Source organism: Peromyscus leucopus, chromosome 4, assembly GCF_004664715.2.
Source record: "Peromyscus leucopus breed LL Stock chromosome 4, UCI_PerLeu_2.1, whole genome shotgun sequence".
NCBI classification, from domain to species: Eukaryota; Metazoa; Chordata; class Mammalia; order Rodentia; family Cricetidae; genus Peromyscus; species Peromyscus leucopus.
In genome coordinates this window covers 74,481,246-74,497,469 of record NC_051066.1, presented here as the reverse complement: position 1 = coordinate 74,497,469, position 16,224 = coordinate 74,481,246, and the positions used below count along the sequence as shown (strand labels likewise).

The 16,224-nt window shown below is 35.5% G+C and overlaps 1 pseudogene; it reads right to left on the bottom strand.

The window, feature by feature from the left end:
- Nucleotides 1-5,233: 5,233 nt before the first annotated feature.
- LOC114698952 lies at nt 5,234-8,141 on the bottom strand (annotated as a pseudogene).
- Between the last annotated feature and the right edge of the window lie 8,083 nt (nt 8,142-16,224).

Here is a 16,224-nt window from a genome sequence, read left to right as displayed (position 1 = left end):
AGGCCAAGCTATCCCTTATAACTATAATTGTATTATAAAACTTGAATGAAATACTCTCACTGCTTAAAACACTGTGATAAATTAACACAAACACAACAGTATTTTCTTCACACTGGGTTTAGCAAAAATAAATATACTTAAATTATTGATGATATATTTTCACAGCAAAATGAGTATTTTAAATGTTCTAAAAGATGTACTATTTTTTGCGAATGTTGTAAATTGATGAAAATATTTAAGTAACAATGTCAATTTAAAAATAATGTAATGTTCCTGTGATGATTTCTGTCTCCTGAAGAGAGCCAAAATTTGAGCTGTAGGAATTCATAATGTTTCTCCCTTTCCTTCCAAGAAGTCAACTAATAAGAACTCTCAGAAAAGGTGGCTCCACATGCCAGGACAAAAAACGGAAATAGTATCAAATCCTTAAATCCGGTGGGGAAAATATTAAATAGCAAAAGACGTACAGAATTAAATGATCCCAAAGTAAAATCCATCTCCCTGGTTTCCTGGTGATTGTTGCCAAGCAGGCGGCAGAGCAATGTGTGCAATCAGGGCACCCCCTAGTGTTCAGAAGCTAAAGCGGCTTTTTCACTGACCATTTATAAAGCTACATAAAAACAACACAATTTAAGGAAAAATTGTCAAAATAGACGTGCTAAGCATATAAGTGCATTTGAAAATAGCAATATAACTACACAGAAAGAAAATTTTTCCTAGCTGTCCCTATATCCCTTCTCACCAAATGAAAGTCACTGACTGATTTCACAGCAGCGACCTAACATAGGCATTTAGTTTTATTTTCTTTGGTTTTGTGATTTCTTCCAGTAGTGATCATATCTTATCTTCCAACTTGGCAGTATTTAATCCCTTCAAAATATCTGGATTGTTATAAAAGGTATTTGGAGATATGGATTTCCATCCTGCCAATCTTTTCTTGCTAGAGCAACTATTTTGTTTGGCTTCATTTTAAGTTTCCCTGATGTAAATTCATTATAGAGTTATACGAGTTTATTTTCTCTCTCAATCCTAATCTTTATTGTCACTATTAAGAATCAATTTCCAGCACATAATCCATTTTCTTACCTACCTCCTGGGACACAAGTGCATCACAATGTAGGTTGCTGAGACAAGCTTAACTGATAGGAACAATGGTGGTTATAATAACACAAATACCACCCTGCATCTTACTCTCTATTGTTCCAAGTAAGGAGAGTGTTCAGGCTTTCTCTGTGAAAAGCCAGGATTGTATTGAGGATTTGGATTACAATTTACCTTCGAGTTTCATGAGTGTTTTTGCATATATGAAGGTACCTGTTTCCTAGCACCCACACTTCATAAGAACTGGAATTTTCCTGTGGTTTGTTCCATTTCCCTAAGTTTGGCGGGGACATCAACCAGGAACAAGGATGAAACAAATAAGCAGCACTTTTTAATTGAATTATACTACTATTTTCCCTGTCTATCAACGGGGAGCTGACATTCCATTGAAATTAAAATTTCAGTATAAAAGACTACTTAAAATAGCATTTTATATCATGATCTCCAAATCACACAATAATTTCCTTTATGTTGAAACTATGCTTCCTCAAGAATGATTATTAAGACTACAAGGATCAGAAGACTTTAACGTGAGACATGTAAGATTGTCCCAAAGGTGCTGAACAGAGTAGAAAATCTAATTAATGTTTATGACACATAATTATAACAATATCATTTCTATTATTTTTAATAAATGTATAATATAATGGGTTTATGATATCTTGTGTGTGTGTGTGTGTGTGTGCGTGTGCGCGTGCGCGCGCGCGCGTGTATGCGCGCACGCATGCGCGCTTCTGTGTATGTGTGGGAAGACATTCATGACTGTATGCATGCCTGTGGAAGCCATAGAAAAACTCCAGTTTAGCTCTCAGGAGTCATCACATTATGTTTTTAGAACAGGGTCTACTATTAGTCTGGAACTCTTTGGTTAGGGTTGACTGGCTGGCCAGTGAGTCCAAGTGGTCCTTCCATCTCCACAGTCCTAAAAATTGGTATTTCTAGTACAAGAATTATGAAACAATTTTCCCAGGATTTAAAGACCCTGGACAGAAAGTCCTTTAAGGCTCAGAAAGTTACAAAGGTTGGCTCCTTAAGATTCAGGAAGGAAACAACTCAAAAGTCGCAGGATGTCCCTGAAAATTACAAGATGCACAAAGTCCTTCCCTCTCCCAAGATTAAGCAAGAAGTCAGGAGTGCTAAGGACAGGAACATCCCTGACCTGGCTAACTGCCCGTAAGTGTACAGGGATGGGGACATTCAGTGTTCACATACTGTCATGCCTGCTGGGATATGCTGTCCATGGAACTTTCAGTGGGCCACTGCTACACTGTAAGTAACTCCAATGAAATCATCTCTTCATAAAGTTGGACCTTCGTGGTGGTGTTCAGTTGTTCTGTTCTCAGTTCCCGCTTTGGTGTGAGTAGATGTTTGTTAATGGCTACTTAGAAATAGTGTCTCAAAAGTGCACAAAACCATGCCTGCCTGCTTTTTATTTTGTTTCTTACTGTGCTCTGGGGAAGAAACTCCAATGTTCATGCTTCTTAGGCAAACATAATTCTTCTGGAGCTACCATGCCAGCTCTTTTACAATGCTATAATTTCTGTATATCATTGTAATTTGATCAATTCATCCATTACACCTGCACATCCTTTGTATTATTCCTGTTGTTCTGCTTCCTACAACTTTTGTCCTCCATGCTATGCATGGGACAAACATATGTGCATTTGCAGTTCTACACATGCTATAATTGTGACATACCTGTGTTTATATGCATGTATATACAAGTTACATAAGACATGTATATGTATATATGCATATATATTCATGTATATACACGTGTATTACATATACCATATATTATATACATATATACATGTTTTATGTATATATGACATAAATGTGTGTGCACTCATGCATATGCATGTTATACATATGACACACATGTGTGTTTATCCAGGTACATACATACTATACTAAGACGTATATATCTGTGGTTATATATACGTGATATATATAGTACATGGCACATGTATATCTATGCATGTTATAGACATGAAGTATGTGTATGTATACATGAGTGAGTATATATATGATAGACATGTGTATCTGCAGGTATATACATGCTATATATGATATACATGTGTGTATATACAGGTATATATATATACATATATATATATATAATATACATGAATACATGTGTAGATGCATGTGTGTCTGTGTGTTAGAGAGAGAAAAGTAGAGAGTGTGAGTTTTCTTTAATCACTTTTCACAATATTAATTCTTTATTATCATTTGTCTGACAGAAAAGAAATTTTGAAGAATGTGAAGTTGAGTTGGAAAATCAAAGAAATATTTAAAACTTGTCTTTAACATCTTTTCACTTTTTAAAATTTTACAAAATCTATAACATGTATGTACTCATGTATACACACATGTCATATGCATATGTATATTTATACATTTAGACACATGTATGTCATTTATAGCATGTATATACCTTAAGATACACATTTATACACATGTGTGCCTGTAGCTGAAGTTTTCTCCAGTCCTATCCAGCCCACGGTCAGGACAAATCTCTTTTACCTGCCAGTCCCGCAGCTGCTTAGACCCAACTGAGTAAACACACAGACACTTATATTGCTTACAAACTGTATGGCCATGGCAAGCTTCTTGTTATCTAGTTCTTATATCTTATATTAACCAATCTCTATTAATCTATAAGTTGCCACATGGCTCGTGCCTTACTGGTATCTTAACATCTTTTCATGGTGGCGGCTGGCAGCATCTCTCTGCCTCAGCCTTCCAATTCTCTTCTCTGCTTGTCCTGCCTATACTTCCTGCCTGGCTACTGGCCAATCAGCATTTTATTTATACAGAGCAATATCCACAGCACTTTCCCTTTTCTTTTTTTTTTCCACAAGGAAGGTTTTAACTTTAACATAGAAAAATTACATATAACAAAACAATTATCAAGCAAGAATTATAGTTACAATAATAAAGAAGATATCTTATCTTTCCTATATTTGTGAGTCTAAGGTTTCATATCTAACTTATATTTTATCATAACTGAGGAAATTATAAATATCTAGTCTTCAACTACATCAAAGACCTTAGAAGGATATAATATTACCTGAGAAATGGGAGAAGGACACAAGCAACCTTAAGTAAGTTTTGCTTGAGTTATTAGGTTTCCTATACCTCTGGGTTCTCAATACAGTGGAAAGCTTGAAAACTCATTCACATAAATTTACCTTCTAGTAGGAACTAATTTCTAAACCCGAGTCTAAGAAAAAAAAATCTGGCTAAAATTTGTAGGAAAATTTGGTAGAAATGGTAGAACTAGCAACCCCACCCTGTCTCCTAATATCACCAGTAAAAATAATGGTGTGTTTGCCTCTGTACCCTTTGGGGTCAGAAGATATAGTTTTCCTCACCTGAAAATCTACCTTAGTTCCTCCTCATATCCTCATAAAAGTATACATAACATATCTCAAAAATTCTTGATTAAATAGTTCCTGGGAGAATAGAAGCCAGGGTAGGACTACAACATGCATCATGGAAGTCAACAGTCTGCAAAAGATAAATTTGGGTTTGGTTTGTTTGTTTGTTTTCTCACACGTTGTGTTTTTCTTTCTCCACACTGAAAAGAATCTTCTCTTCTTCAATTCTGAGCATCAACATTGCCATAAATTTTCTGTGTATATCATCCTCTTTCTTATTTTAAAAATACAGATCAATGGGATCAAAATTTTTTTCAACAATCTGAAGACTTTTGAACCAGTTCTTTAGTTCATTTTGACAGTTTGGCAAGACAGAACAGATATATAGATTCCCATCCAAGATTACAAACATTTTCTAAAAGGTGATCATTTCAAATTGTCTTCATTTTTTTTTCTTTTTTCTTTATTTTATTTAAAAGGTTTTTTTTTTTTTCATTTTACATACAAACCACAGTTCTCCCTCCCTCCCCTTCTCCTGCTCACCCCCCACCTTCCTCCCACACCACCCCTCATCTAATCCTCAGAGAGGGTAAGGCCTTCCTTGGGTAGTCAACAAAATCTGGCCTACCAAGTGAGGAAGGGCCTAGCCCCTTGCCCCTGCATCAAAGCTGAGTAAGGAATCCCTCTATAGGGAATGGGCTCCAGAAAGCCAATTCATGCACTAGGGATAAATCCTGGTCCTATTGTCACTGGGTAATTCTCACTGATAAATTACCATTCATAAGGTAGTGTCTGTCTTCTATTTCTGGAGCCACAGTTTCCATGCCTTAAAAACACATATAAGTAACATTAAGAATGCAAAATGTGTTGTATTTGAATACTTATGACTATATATTTATACACATGTATGTAAGTAACGCTAATTAATAAAAAATGTAGTCATTAATTTGAAAGATAGCAAGGATGTGGCATGTGCATATATTTGAATGGAGGAAAGGAAAAGAAAATTATGTAATTACATTATAATTTCAAAAAAATATAAATAATAAAAATAAATAAAATTAAAATAGTGAGATAATATTTAATGTGTATTTCAGGAGTGAAATAGGATCTGTTCATTCCATTGCTCTGAGGTTAAAACTAAATATCTGAGCACCTATTTTTTTCTTTGTTTGAAACAAAATACTGAGACTGTGTTCACTGCTGCTTTCTGTTCAAAGAACAATGGAGTTGTGGAAGAGGAAGAGAGATTTTAAAATTGAAAATGTCAGTTTCTCTGTGATGAGGTTTTTTCAGGCACAATGAAGGCATTTCATGATTCCCTACATGTCTGTACCTGTCCAACTCCATGCTTTCTCAAACCAGTAGTTCAGTTTCATAATTGAATCAATTCCATTACTAGAAGCTATCAGCTTTCTTTTTGTCTCATACTAGTCTGCAAAGGACACATTTCTTATAAGATCAAAAATTCTATTTTAATATGATGTTCAAAACACAATAGAAAGAAACATACACTTTCATTGAAAAGGTGTCATTCTCATAGTACGGGATATTGCTATGTTTTAGTTAGTATTGATATTTTTTCAGTTTTTCTGAACAAAAGTCTCAGGACAACTATTTCGTTGCAGTTACTGCTTTGCAATGACAAGTTCTTTCTTTGAGGTGTGATTAACTCTTCTTATATAGTAAACACGGAGGTGATTTTCAAAACTCCAACCATTCATCATTTGCCAGAATCTTTCCTTTATCTTCCACGCATCTCTGTAACTGGTCATAACTCCTACTGTGGCTGTCTTTGGTATGTCTTTTTCAAGTGTCACATACTGCTTTCTTTCACATTTCTTGTAGGTAATGCGGACAATGATTGCTTGTTGTGTATAAGCAGAGAGAAGAAAAGGCTGCAAGACAATACCTCTCCAAAGGCTGTGGCAAAGATTGGGTTGAAATCAGGTTGCATTTGCAATTGGGTAATTTTAGATTTTTTTTCTTTTAAAGAGGACTGTTTGCAGATCACATTGTGCCAGGTTGATCTGTCCAACACTATTATTTCCCTGCAGTTTACCTGTCTGACACATTTTGCAAAGCTAATCGCTGGCAGATGTACATGTTTCACTTGGACTTAGTAGTGTAGAAATAAAAGTTACAACAAATAATACTTCTTTTTTTTTTTAATCTGTCAGTAATTATAATGATGAGGTTACACATGTGCTTCAGTTAATGAGGCCAATGACACAGGTGACATATGTCAATGAAGGAATTAACTTTTTTGGTACAGAAAGGAACTGTGATCTTTAAAAAAGGACTCACAACAGGTTTCCACGAAGAAGGACTAGATGCTTCCACTTAAGTCAACTAGTAATGTTCAGGCACTCCAAGACACCACAGTCTGTGGTTCTTTCCCCCTACTTTTAGTGTGGTGATACTGTACTACCTGTTTTTAGGTGCATACTCACATGCTATCAATAAGAGAGAGGCACATCATATGGATGCAAGGAAAATTTAACTGTAAAGAAAGGAGCATTGAAGACAAACCAGTCTGAAATAAATTTTGAAGATATTCAGCTAGAATATTGTGATTAATAAACAATAATTCTCAGGTTTCCATTAGCTTTTATTGTCCCTAGAACCACAGAATCCAAAGTGGGAGTACTGGCCAGGATCCAGGTTTTAAATTACATTTATATAAGAAGAGTATCATCTGTGCACAATCCTTTTAAATTCTATAATCAAGAGGGAAATTTCAGGCGCTCACATACTATAGGGTAGAAAGAGCATGAATCTGGAAAGCTTCAGCTCCTTTCAATGGACGACTATACAGTCACTAGAACAGAAAGAACTATGAAGTTCCATATGAGCACCAACTGATTTATTTCACAAGTTTACCTGATCCATGTCCCAGGTGGATGTGAATTGCAATTGTACTATTTAATAAGATTTGTGCCTGGCAGAGTGGTACATGCCTTTAATTTCAGAAGCTCACAGGGCAGTTTGATCTATATAGAGTGTTCCAGGACAACTGGGGTTAGTATGTAATGAGAGCCTGTCTCAAATAAATGAATAAATAAACAAATAAACACACAAACAAATAAATAAATTAAAAATATTGGATCTTTATCGAATGAAGTAGAGTTTGCATTTGAAATTTCACTTCCTTCAAAATGATTTCCTTATTTTAAGCTTAGTTTAGAGATTACGGTAGATTTTTTTTTAATTTAGTTTTTAATGATGGAAACAAAAATATACTTAAAACTGGAAGCTTCTGGAAAAACCATTTATTCTTTCCAGCCTTGTATCATTCCTCAAACTTGACCTTGACCTCCCAACTGGCCTTGTGTTTCACAGCTGGGTCTCTAAAGACATCCTTGTTGACAACAGTTTTGTCCAAGGAGATGTCCACAGAGTACCTTGTGGGAATGAGCTGATTGTAGTTATATACTTTCACTAGGGTCTTGCTCTTTGATCTTTTGGTGATTTTCTTCTTGCCCATAGAAGCTGTTATTTTTCAGGGATAGCAGTCAATTATAGTCACCAGGGCATGGCTATAAGGGTGGTCTGAGGTGCCATCATCAATGTTCTTCATGAAGACAGCTTTCATCCAGAGCAGCATCTAGGTAAAAACAGCACACCTTTCCTGGGTTTCACAAACTTGCCCATTTCAACAGCAAGCACTCGATACCCAGAAGAAAGGAAAGAAGGATACTTCCCCTAGATGTGTTTTCTATCAGTGGTTTTTAATGAGGATGTGACTTTACAAACTGTTATCTAACAATTATTAGTAAGGAGAGAGTGATATACTGAAAAGCTTTGAAATTTTAGGTTAAAATAAAAACTGTATACACACAGAAGTATAATCTCAACCCCCATCAAGAAATATTCTCTTTGCAACATCAGAGACCATTGTCAAAAACCACAATCAATCAGCATGCAGAATTGTGGGTCGTAGTTCCAGTGAATTTATTTACAATATAACTCTAGCATCTATGGCTCAGAAGGGGTGGAGTGAAAGATTTTAAGAGTCTGATGACCAAGGAGTTTGGTGTGAGAGTGTGTCAGATGTTCCACCCATAAATTCTCACCAAAATGATGATCTAAACATGAACCAAAAAAAGGCTAAAACGGTAGACATACTAACATAGACTGGAGAAATCCAGGAGGCTCCAACCCTAGACAAAGGGCTATAGGCAATTAAGGAATGCTGAAAGTGGGAGAAATTGTTTTCCCCAGGGAAGAGCAGTTCAACTGGTTTTTCAATACCAAATGGTTAGCCCTGAAAAACCTACATACAAGTAACATTTAAATATATACTGAGCAGGTTATATTTAGGGATATATATGTATATATATATATATGAATATAGCAACAATTATGAGAGGAGAGGGTTTGAATTTGAAAGTGAGAAAGGAAAGTTATATGGATGGGTTTGGATAGAGAAACGAGAAAGGAGAAATGATGTAATTGTAATCTAATTACAAAAAAAAAAGTAAGTGACTAAAGTATAAATAAAATACATGTAAAACACTACTCTGGGACTTTGACTCATGATACCTGGGTCATTGCGACTGTTCTGATGTTTGAAAATTAAAAAAGGAAGCACCGGTACTGGACAGTGGTGGAACATGCCTTTAATCCCAACACTTACAAGGCAGAGGCAGGTGGATCTCTGTGAGTTCAATGCCAGCCTAGGCTACAGAGCAAGATCCGGGACAGGCACCAAAACTACACAGAGAAACCATGTCTGAAAATATAAAGAAAGAAAGAAAGAAAGAAAGAAAGAAAGAAAGAAAGAAAGAAAGAAAGAAAGAAAGAAAGAAAGAAAAAAAGGGAGGAGGAGGGAGGGAGGAAGGAAGGAAGGAAGGAAGAAAGACTATAAAATTGATGATCTTTGTTGTTTTTACATATTCAAGTGGGTTTTTATCATTCCTATATTTTTCAAAGCTTGTGATGACAATTAGCTGATTTGGAACTAACTATAAGACAAGTTGCATTTTTTCTTCTTCTCAAGTGTGTGTGTGTGTGTGTGTGTGTGTGTGTGTGTGTGTGTTGTGAATGGACATGCATATCTATGTTTATATGCAGGAGTGAATGTGGATGTCTTCATGTGGAAGAGTACATATATAGGTAGATAAATGTGTACAAGTGTGCAACTTTGTATGTAGTTGTGTCAGATGACATTGGGTGACTTCTGTATTCTGTACTATTCATTAAAGCCATGTCTCTCATTTGAACTCAGACCCCATCATTATGGCTACTCTGTCTGACCAACTTACTCTAGGGATCTCTTGTTTCTTTCTTTTGAGCTCTGTAATACAATGCATGCTACAATCCCCTCCACACATTTACATTTGTTCTGTGTATCTGAACTCTTGTCCTCATGATTATATGGCAAATGTTTTAACCACTGAGCAATGCTTCCAGCCTAAAAACTGTCTCTGGGCATGATAGCCTAAAATGAGTAAATCATCTTCATACTTGTTTGAAGAGCAAGTTGTAATATATTCATAATATATAAATTTATAATATATAAATGTAATAATATATTTTGGATACTCTGTGGGGAAGTAGTCATTGTCAGTCACTTCAGAGATATAGAGCTATAATTATGCCATGTTTCCTCTCTGAAAAAGAGAAGTTCCATATGTTCTCATAACTCCCTATTATCCACTGAAAATATATATGTAACTTTCAGGAAAAGTGTGTTAGATTGCATTGAGAACCCATGATTTTATCACAGTACACTAAAAATGGGCTTACAGAGCTATATATAAACTGAAAGGAACAAACAACATAGAAGGAAAACAAAAATACTTTTATTCCTAGATCAACATCTGAAACACTTATCAACACATTTTTAAATGCCACATGTTTCAAGGGAGCTAAATACCTTCAGAAGTCTATGGCGTTTAAGGCAAGCTAAATACCTTTAGAATCTATGATGTTTAGAGGCGAGACTAAACTCAGTCATTGCCAGAAGCTTGAATCCTCTAGCCAGACCTTTGACATTGTCTGGAACAATATGTCAATTCTTTTTTCATTTTGCTGTTGTAACAAACAAGACCAAACATTTTCTTCTGCACCAAGTGTGAAGAGGTTAAACGGCCATACATAGAACCCTCACAATAAACACCTAATGACAGATAAAATGAATGCATGAGTAGAAAAGTCTTCCTACAAAAATTTGCTATCATTGTATAACTCAGAATATTGAGATAGATGGGTTCTATCTTTAGGTCAGACTTCAGAGAGAACTGTTTTGAACAACATTCTTGCCCTTTTTCTCTTGAAGTAACTGGTGTCAAAAGGCCAGCACATCCGCACTCTAGAAATGGGAAGGGAAACAGAGAGGAGGGAAAACAGCTTCTACGTCTTGTCTTATTTCTCGTACTCTTCTGTGAAGATAACTGGAAAATAGCTTTTTTCTACTAGTATATGCTGATAAGTGGTATGATGATAGATTATTTTAGAAGGATCAAATAGCAATAGTCAGGTAACGAGCACAGTGCTACTGAGCTAAGGTTTTAGGTCCTTGTGTGATGTCCACAAACCTGAGATCTACAAAGAAAATTTATGGTACTACTATACAGAGAAATAGCAAATTAATATTTTTACTTTGAATATTTTAAAAGATACAGAATTTTTAAAATCTACAGATTTTAACCAGATATCTGAATATCTGTAACATGAATGAAATTTTATTCAACCCATGTCTATGATAAATGGCATTACATTCTACTACAGATTTATGTTAATTATTCCTTGTTCTTCCTTATTCGGATTCTCTTTGATTTTTTTTTCCTTTGAATTTTAGGAGAAAATTGGTGGTATAATTCAGTTGCCTGTCATTGTTTATGCTGAGTTTTGTTTTGTTGAAGTCTTTAAGCACTGTCCAATAAATCCTGACTGAAATAACAGTGCCATGCATTATCAAATATGATGCCATATGCAGATTATTCTTCTTGAGAAAGGATTTCTATGGGGCATTACATCCTCTCATAGATCATTTACTCCTTTCTATACACACAGGTTGATCTTCCCATTAGCTGTGAGGCCACAGTCTTACCTGATACATTCCTGTGTCAGTGAGTCAGATTCAGGAAATCAATTGAATGTAATGTCATAGATATTTCTCAGTCAAATAAAGAGGAAAGTATAAGTGTGGCCTGCTTAAGAATTCTATGTAGATATACTAAGCTTTGGGGTCTTCGTGGCTGAAACACATTTTTTTAAGAAAAAATCAATATTAAACTACATTTGATATATTTCTTTGCTAAAAGCCGCAACTTCCAGTATTCTAGAAAGGGATGATTTATAACTATTACATCCCACAAAATGTCCTTTTTGGCCCTGAAATCTGATAATTTGGTTTTACATGGTGACTGCACTTCAGGAAATAAAACTCCTGTCCATCATCATCATTATTATCAAGGAGAGATTGTGAAATGTTGTAGAAAGCACAGCACATTTCTCTGCTTTACTCCTGTGATAATTGCAGAAGTTCAAAAGCATATTAGCATCAGCAAAAGAGGAATGAAGACTGTAAAGTTGTGTTAGATATGAACAAGTGTGGAACCTTGGCTTTTTATCCGGAGAGTACTTCTCTTGGTATATGCTGGATAATAGATTCCCATTTGGCCTTGTGGATGCAGTTTTGAATTTATCAGCCTGGAAAGATTTTCACTGGCTTTCCAATGTTTTATCAACCTGCCTTCTTACCTGGACCAGAATATGATGGAGATTGGAAGTGAAAGATGGAGAATGAGAATTTAACTTAATTGCTGTTGTTGTTATTTTCCATTGGGAAAGAAGTCTCTCCGGATAGGTCATGATCATGCAGAGATATATAGATAGTTGCAGGTAAAAACATATACTCTTTAATATAGATTCACCATTATTTACAAAGCAATAACTTTAGGCTTCAAGAAAAAACTACAGCAAATTAGAAGGGGCTACAAAATGAGGATAATAATAATCCTACTTGTAATGTACTAGTAGTCATTGTGACCTGCCTGATGATCACCTGTGGATTTCAAAAAATAATGACAATTTTACAACAAAACTGTGATTGTCTATATATTTTTCTCATAAAACATATTTTCAACTCATATTATTAGTAATTAGTACTTATTCTTTTTAAAAATAAAAGTAGATCATACTAATTACTTCATTTTCACAAAGACATAGAATAATCATAATTTGGGGACAGATTATGGGAACAAACCTGACAGACAAATGGGGAGGATATACAACTTATCCAGTGATTAAATTATTGATGTTAAAACTTTATTAGAATATTAAAAGATCAGTAAATGTTAAGACATTCCATGACAAACCACAGCCACCAGAACTCCAGGTAGGCTGCCAGTCCACAGACCTCCTCCGGTCTCTCTGTTCATCCCCATCCCAAACACTATGTCCAGTCTCCCTCCTCTCCTTGTAGCCCTGTACCAGACTTCAACTCAAGCAGAAAGTCCCTGTTGAATCACAGACCATGCAGGCCACCAGAACTACTGCCCCTAACTATGTCAGAGATCCCCCTGCTCAACTACAGACCACAAGACCACAGAGGAAACAGAAAAAAATCACCTATATAACAAAGGCAAGTGCAGAAATGGCAACTAGAACTATTACTATCCCAAACCCAGATGGCTAGATGCCAATGTAAGAACATAATCAACAATAGCCATGGTATTATGTTACCTCCAGAGCCTAGCCATCCTACTATGCCTGAGTATTCCAACACACCTGAAGCACAAGTATACATAAAACCAACTTAATGAAGATGAAAAAGTCCCTTAAAGATGAAATTAGTAAATCCCTTGAAGAAATAGAGGAAAATACCAAAAAAATAAATAAAAAATAAAGGAAATGAATAAATGCTTTAAAGAAAGAAGTGTACTTAAATGAGTAAGTGTTCAAGACCTGAAAATGAAAATACAAGCAATAAAGGAAAAGATTGAGGGGATTCTGGAAATGGAAAATCTAGGTAATTAAACAGGAACTACAGACTTAAGCACCACCAACAGAATACAAAAAATGGAGACAATCTTAGGCATTGAAGAAACAATAGAAAAAATAAAAAAGTTGGTCAAAAAAATGTTGTCTAAAACTTTCCTGACACAAAACATCTAGAAAATTTGAGAAATCATGGAAAGAACAAACCTAAGAATAACTGGGATGAAAGAAGGAGAAGAATCCCAGGTCAAAGACCCAGAAAATACTTTCAACAGAATCACAAAAGAAAAAAAAAATCCTTACCCAAAGAAGAAGATGCCTATAAATATATAAGAAGCATAAAGAACACCAAATAGATTGGACCAGGAAAGAAAGTCCACTTGCCACATAATAATAAAAATACTAAATATACAGAGCAAAGAAAGACTATTAAAAACTCCAAAGGGAAAAAAAAGATAAAGCAATATGTAAATGTAAACCTATTAAATTACACCTGATTCCTCAATGGAGACTCTAAAATCCAGAATGGCTTAGGAAGGTGTCCTAATGTCTCTAAAAGACCACAGATGACAGCCCAGCAAGCTTCAATTAGCATAAATGAAGAAAATAAGATATTCCATGATAATGTGAAATTTAAACATTATCTGTAGACAAACCAGCCCTATTGAAGATACTAGAAGGAAAAGCCCAATGAAAAGATATTAACTACACACATGAAAACAGAAGAGATAAATAATATCACACTAGCAAACAAGCAAAATGGACAGAAAGGAAACACACACACACACACACACACACACACACACACACACTACCAACAAAAACAAAATAAAGGGAATTGGCAATAATTGGTCATTGATATCTCTGAGTATCAGTTGATTCAATTCTCCAATAAAAAGACACAAACTTACAGAATGGATGTTACAGCATAGTCCATTCTTCTGTTTCATACAAAAAAAAAAAAAAAAAAAAAACTGCTCAACATCAAAGACAGACGTTACTTCAGAGTAAAGAGATTGAAAAGGATTTTCCAAGCAAATGGACTTAAGCAGAAAGATTTAGCCATTACAATTTCTAACAAAATGGAATTCAAAACAAAATTGAATAAAACACAAAGGATGACACTTCAAACTCATCAACAGAAAAACTGAAGAATGTCTTAAAAAATTGTGTTATATTTACTCACCTGTTAGAAAGAAATGTCACCATGAAATTTGCAGGCAAATGGATGAATTTAGAAGAAAAAATCATCCTGAATGAATTAACTCAGATCCAGAAAGACAAATATCATATGTCCTCATTATAAATGGATATTTGCTGTTAAGTAAAGGATAATCACACTACAATCCACAGATGCAGAGATACTAGTAACAAGGAGGACTCTTGAAGGGGACACGTGGATCTCCCTGGAAGGGGAAATAGAATAATATTTTGGATGGACAGAGGGTGATGGGCATGGGAATAAAAGTGAGCAGGTGAAGGAGAGAAGGAAAGGGAGAGAGTACAGGGAGGCAAGACTGGAATAAGGGTACTTTTAGGGGTCAATGTGGAAACCTGGTGCAGGGAAAACTTCCTGAAATCTATGAAGGTGACCCTTGTGATGACTCCTAGTAATAGATCCTGAATTTGCCATCTTCTGTAACCAGGGAGGGTTCCCAGTGTTAGGGATTGGACACTGTCCCAACCACAAAACCTTTTAACCACATATGTCCTGCTGCAAGAAGTTCTGGGCAATAGTGGCTCTCAGTTTGTTGGAGTGGCCAATCAATAACTAGTCTAATTTGAGTTCTAACCATGAGAGTGAGCCCATTCCTGATACTGCCTGACAGCAAGGAATTTGAAGCAGAATGGCTAAGACACCAAGGGTAGAACCAAACGGACTTATAAAAACAAAACAAAACAAACAAGGAAGTCAATGGAATGAATCAGAATGATATTCTGCTATACTCATAGATGGGTGCCTAGCTAATTGTCATCAGTGAGCCTTCCTTGGATAGTTAGCTGATGGGTGCAGATGCAGAGACCCATACCCAAACATTAACTGCATCTTCAGGAACTCCACAAAAATGGGGATTATAAGAGCAAGAAGAGTTGAGGACTCCTAGAGACCACATCCCTCACAATGAACAAGCAGATCTTATAGGGGCTCACAATAATCATGGAGACTGAATGCGTCTGTACTAGGTCCTCTGCATACATGATGTGGTTGTATAGCTTGGGAGTTTAGTGGAATTCCTTACAGTGTGTCTTTGACTCTTCTAACTGCTCTAGGGACCCTTTACCTCCTCCTGGGATGCCTAGTCCAGCATTGATATGAGATTTTGTACCTAGTCTTACTGTATCATATTGGCTATGTTTAGTTAATATCACTGGAAGTCCAACTCTTTTCAGAAGGAAAATGGGAGAGCAGTGATGGGAGCAGGGGCTTTGAGAGGGGGTTGAGAGAAGGGGAAAAAGAGAAGCTGCTGTCTGGATGTTTTGTATGAGAGAACATATATAAATGTTGAAAATTTGAATGAACATTTAAAATTCATCAAAATGTAGAAAATGCAGACAACTAAATAAATCAGACTGAACCAAAGGATATATGTGCCCCTTAGAATACCATTGTAAAAATTACCATCATTAAAAAGTAAAGCACTATACTCATATTATTGATTTAACTAATTCATGTAATATTTGAAAAAAATAAAATATCCATTACTTCTAATTTTAATTTCTTGACATTCTTTCAATCATCACTAGTATAGGAGATAGGAAACTCAAACAAACAAAAAAAAAACATAGC